Genomic DNA, 6,182 nt, shown 5'->3' with positions numbered 1-6,182 from the left:
TGGAGTGAAATTCATACCTGAGTTTCATGTCCTTCATGGAGTGCATGGGGAGAATGAAGCCCCTTACAAAGGCCATCCAAGAAGTCCTCACTGAGCAGGGAGCTGCTTTGGGCTGGCTGAAGGGCTGTGTAATACACAAGAGTGTAACTGCAGTCCTGTCCTCCCTGGAGACTGAAGGTACAAACTAGGACTGCAAATGCAGATTTTTTTATTTAGTCAGAGTCTAGAAACTATTTTAGAAGGAACTGAAGGGAGCTTTCTTCAGAACGCATCTGCTGAAGAGCTGCTGTTGGCCCTAGACACAGTACATTAATAGATCATTTGCCTGCAAAATAAAAGTGCAGGACTTAATTTTAACTCATCCAAAGGAATTCAAACTCACTTCTCCTTCCTTGCATCAATGTTTCTTACCCATCAATTTATACAAAGTGGGAAACTAGGGAGTCTTTTGAAGCTGAAGTACTTTGCTGCAAAGAGCCCAAGCCTGAAAAGAGCAAGGATGAGGAGCATGATTGTACCAGCTGGCAGCTAGGAACTAGCTCTCAAAGGGTGAAAAAGAGACTTGGAGCCTGGTCTTTGATCTTAATGCTGTCTGTGAATTTTATTCAATGATTTTAAAATGCAAAGGGAAACGAACACTTCTCACCTGCCAGATGCTTTTGAAAAAATCCCAACAGGATTTTATTTCAAATAATTTAGGCACCTATCAATGCTGATATTTGACCTCAAATCTCCAACAGCCATTGACCTCTAATTCAGCAAATTGCTGGGGATGTCAGTAAAACTTCCTATTGAATACCTTGCAGAACAAGGAGGGACCTTAAAATATGGGGGGTTTTGTCTGTGATTTGGCTGGAAGTCATATCATACTGGAGGTTTTGTCTTTCTCCAGGTGTCTACTCTGAGAGCTTGAAGTATTTAATCTCACACAAGGATAGGTGCCCAGCTTTTCTCTTGTACTAAGTATTTATTTGGCAGAAATAAAATAATTAGTGGCAAAAAGTTAAAAACAATTTTTCAAAATATTAAGGAAAAACTATCAATTAGTACTTCATACTTAAGACTCTTAACAGTCACTCATAAACTCTGAAGAGGAGTTAAGCTACAACGCAAAACATTAAAACTAACTCAGTTTCAGGAAATAAATCCCTTTTTTTCTGTACATCCTATGCAAGAAATACAAAGCTAATCTTTTCTCCTTGGCAAGTCTCATTTCTGTCTCTTATTTTCTCTGTAGAAAGTAAGACCTACTGACTACACAAAGTATCTGACAATGGTAAAGAATCACTTTATCCCAGACCTAAGCCAGGAACGAAAAAGCACATGCAGAGGAACAGAACACTAGTAAGGATTGCTCTCTGATTTACTATGGATTTTTTTGGTCTAGTAGCTGAATGGTTCATCTCCTGTCATAGTATCTTCATAGTATTGGCCTATTCATAGAGGAAATCAGCATTCATATACTCACACAAAAATGCTACTTAATAATATTTCATTGTCTTTTAAGTAATACTTATACAATCTTTCACTGCCTGTTTTGTCTCTTCATCTTCCCAGGCATGCAGCTGGACAGTAGTTCCATTCAGAGTACAGTGGTCTTGTACAGTGTGATATTTTATTTCTCCTTCAGTAACAGTTTCCAGCAGGTGCAAATTCATATTAGTTCAGGAAAAAAAAACCCAAACAAATCAAAAAGAAATTCCAAAATTCCAATATGTCTTATTTCACATCTGGCAGACAGGCTTTGTATAACTCAGACTGCAGGATTTTCCCATATCACAGGTAACCTATTCCCCATTGTCAATAGCTCAGTGATTAGAGTCTCTCAGGAGGACAAAGTAGGTTTTATGAAAGCAGACAGAAGTGTGTCTTTGGGTGGGCAATCCAGTGGTGAAAACTAAGGGAGGTGTTGTGGAAACAGAGAATACTGTGTGGGTACTAATAAGCAAATGCTTCTCTGGGGAATTTACGTAGATTGCATTATAATTAGCTGGGGAGAGGCCTGGTATCCGAGCCAGTGTGCAAGAGTGCTACTGTGATCTACTGAAATTTTCCCTACTGGTGAACTGTCAACATTCTTCTTTTTACAAATCTGACATAATTAAATTATTAAATCCAGATTTTCAGAGGTGGCTTTTGAGTAGGGTGGGGATAGAAAATATGGATGTTTTTCCACTACTGACTGTGATGTGATGTGTGTGCAGGTTATAGGTAATGGAAGAGTATCTTTGGTTCTGTTTGCTCAAACACCATGTTTGCTATAATTGCAGTTTTTATAACCAGAAAAACAGAGTAATGCTGATAGCCTGATTTTCGTTAAGAAATGTGTTTTGTAGTTCTTGGCTAAAGCTCCCACTGGACCTTGGAGTACAACTAGTAATTATAAAAGGAGGACTGAGCCTTTAAAATGTCTGCTGATACTCATCCTCCACGGATATATTTTGGCTAAATATTCTTCACCTGTGTTCTTAAGGTAAGTGATTTGCGAGGGTCCAGACATAAATCTTCTCTGGCAGAGATGGTTTAGTAAATCTGAAAGAAATTTATGAGAGACTGAAAAATTTTCTATCCTGCAAGACTAGCAGCCTATGGAGAAAGAAGGAGGTTTTGGCCTTGTTTCTGTCAGAAGGAAGGATTTTGTTTTTCTTTTTTTTTTTTGTCTTTCAAGTTGTCAGTTACCTTCCTCCTCCCCAAAGCCACGACTTGAAGAATTTACAGCATAAGTCCAGGGTTCAGCTCTGTATCTTTAAAGCATAAAGAGAAAAAGAGAGCACCTGAAGAGGACAAGGGAAAATTTTCAAATAAGCAGTGGCTATATTATAGCATGTGCCTTAGGTACATACTCTGAAGCAAAAAACCCTAAGAAACAATAGGATAGAGCACAACTGTTTCCAGATGCCTACCTGTTAAAAGCCATTTTTTGAATCATGTTTTCAGCTTCACATATTCTTTATGCTAAGTTATGCTGCCCCAGTTCATTCCTGCCCTCATGCTGCTCTCTCTCTTCCGCCAGAGTAAGGATTTATGTGGTGGCAGGTGAACCAGATAAAAAACTTGATCCATGTTAAAGTTAAACACAAAAAAAGGGGGGGTTAATTTTAATCTGGACTGCGGAACTGATCTCATTTATTAAACAGCTGCATAGATCAGGGATGATGGAAATGTAGGGAGGGACAGAATGGGTGGAGGAAGGCAAGATTACTTCTTTTGATAGCAGTGCTGACCTGTGACATTTTACAGCACATGAGAAATTACAGACTACGAGTGGACTGACTTTTGGAGCACAGTGAATTAACTTATTCTCAAAATTAGTGTCAGGCCCTTACAATGTATCATAGATAACCAAATCTGGTTTTAAAGAGAAAAAAATAATTTTATTAAAGGGGCAGTGAACTTATTTTGGTTTGTCTCATAAATCAATAATTTATAATAGCCATAGGTAAGTCCTTTCAACTAAATCCTGTTATATAACTTTTTAAACAAACTTTCTTTTATTTAAAAAGTTGTTTTGAAACAGGTAAATCAATACATACCAGTTAAGATAGGCTACAGAATCTTTCAAGTTGTTTTCTGTTCACCAGAGCACAGCCACTTAAAGGTAATGTATTAATTTCCAATCTGTACACATATTTTTCTTAGTTAGCAGTCTAGCCAAGTGTCTGGATTCTATCCATATAAATATAACATTTATCTTTCATATACTAATGATCTTAGAATGGTACTACATTGTAAATTGTGTGTTGAAGCAAAATATCTGCAAAACCACATCTCAAAAAAAGCTTGGGGACAACTTTGAACATTAAGGGATTAAAGTGGTTTATACCATTCAGATGAAATGTGGCTTAGGTAGAAGTAACCAAAGATTTTTCATATGCATTTAAAGTACCGGGCTTTCCCTTCTTACCATGAAGGTTTTAAGGTATGTGTAGATAAAATTCTGCAGTAGCTTTCTGAAGATTTAAAGCAAACTTTCTTTTTTCCAATTGCTCACAGAAGATAAGGAAGAATGGCTGTGGCAAAGCATATAACATGACTTGGAAAGTTCCCATATTCCTCTTTGCTCTTAAACAGGAGATGTTTATCTTCTAACATCTTTCCTGGAAATCAGATTTCTTGCTAAGAAAGTTTTACTGAGGTGATATCTAGATCACATCTAAGAAAAATCTGTGTTAAATGGGGCAGTTCAGGGGTCATGTAATTCGCAGCGAGCATTCCGATTTCTTGACAGCGACTTGAGTTTTTGTAAATGAAACTATTTCTATCTTATGGATTTTCTCTTTGTAGTACAACTGTGACTAGTAACTGGAGAATGTAATTTAATTCTTTGCATAAAACACATTTCTTTATAGACAAATACACTAATACACTTTTAAAATATTAAACATGAGAAAATGGCATAAAAATTTACAATACAAGATCTCTTCTAAAAGCTGGCTGGTTTACCTACGTAGATACACTTGGCCATTTTTATCTGCAACAGCAAATATCTTTCTGATGCTGCAGGCATGTCCCTGGGTCACAGAAAGCAGAAACTTTCTGGAATTTCTTTAGAAAGACTGACCTTTCTGTGGAGTAAAACTGCTGATCAAAAGTGTGAGCATACATGTTGTCATGTTCTCTTAACTACTGTACATACAAAGTTAGCTGTAATTATTAAACTTCACTACAGGTACTGCAGAATTCAATGACACAACATTCAAGACTGACAGGTGCTGTTTGTTAAACTTTGTGTTACCTCTACTACTTGCAACTATCCTGTCAGTCAACTGTGTTTGGGTTCAAGTGTTATTCCTCTTACTCTTACACCTGTGCAAAGCATTTCTTAGTAGCAAAGAATGCCTTCAGAACAAAGAGGGTGAGTAGGAGGATTAGTGTGAGCTTGTGATAAGCCATCTTTACGCTTCCATGTCTTCTAACTGTGATAGAACAGCTTATCAAATGATTAAGAGATAGGGATGTAAAAGGACAGCTATCTTGGATTCAACCTAATTATCACAGGAAAAATAATTATGGAGTGTTTTTAACATGCTTAGAGCAGCAATAAGAAGAATTGAAATAGATTATATCAGCATCTGTAACAGGCACTGCTTCAGAGGCGCTCTCCTTAATGATCTGCTTATGATGAGATGTTTCACACAAAGGGCATCTTTCATCTGTGTGCTGGCTGACGGTTCCCAAGCTTCTGAGACCAAACAATTTAAACAGAAGTATCCTCTCAGTTTCTGATAAAGTCCTCTAGACAATTTTACCAAATTCCCAAGCTGGCTTCTGCTCTGCCGTCCTAGACAGCAGCTGAATGCCACCCATCCCCATGCCCAGGCCCTACAGCAGCAGATGGAAGCTGCTTCCTGAATGAATGGTAAGAAATACCAGATCTAATGCTGAAAACACCTCTCCAAACAGAGACATGCATGCTCAGATGTCTAGGCAACAGATTCTGGATTCAGACTATGAGGGGAATGGCATTAGTAGCTCTACTGAGCACCTTTACCACAGCATTTGCAATAATTATGTGGACCTAATATTTCATCTTGCAGTTCCAAACCAAATAAACAACAGCATGTGAGGGAGAAATTACAGTCTCTGGAAATGGCAGCTTCCCCTGCTCTTTGAAGTTTAGATTTAGTTTCAGTGTGTGCCACGATGTTTGTTTTACAAGAACCAATGATTCTTCCAGTCTTCCTAAGTGGAGGAGTGAAAGAACCTCACTCATGTTAGATCAGTTTTATTTCTGACTGGGATTTTTGGATGATGGTTTTATCCTAGCTTGGAAAATTTTAACTCTGGCATACCTAGGTGTGAGTTAGTTTGTGTGAGTCTAGTTATTTAGAAATCTCAGTAAATTGCTCTTTAATTACATGGAGTATTTAGAGAGAATGCTTCCTGAGTTCACAGACAACACCACTGCACTTGGTAAATTATATTATACGTTTATGTAAATGAGCTGTTACCCTAATAGGGCAGCATCTATTCCTATTTTGAGTCATTAGTGAAACACAATCAGAACCCTGACAGTCTAATTAATTTATCGAAAGCCATTTAAAAAAAAAAAAAGCCACAAGCATATTGAACTGTGCTTAACTATTCATCACAGCAGTCCATCACAGTGGCAGTGAGTTATTTAAAAATAAGAACTATATAGTATCACAGAAAAGTTTGGGTGGCAAAGGACCTTAAAGATC

Source organism: Myiozetetes cayanensis, unplaced genomic scaffold (assembly GCF_022539395.1).
Source record: "Myiozetetes cayanensis isolate MyiCay16 unplaced genomic scaffold, myiCay2020 scf7, whole genome shotgun sequence".
In the NCBI taxonomy this organism is placed as follows: domain Eukaryota; kingdom Metazoa; phylum Chordata; class Aves; order Passeriformes; family Tyrannidae; genus Myiozetetes; species Myiozetetes cayanensis.
Note: the sequence above shows the minus strand (reverse complement) of the source record.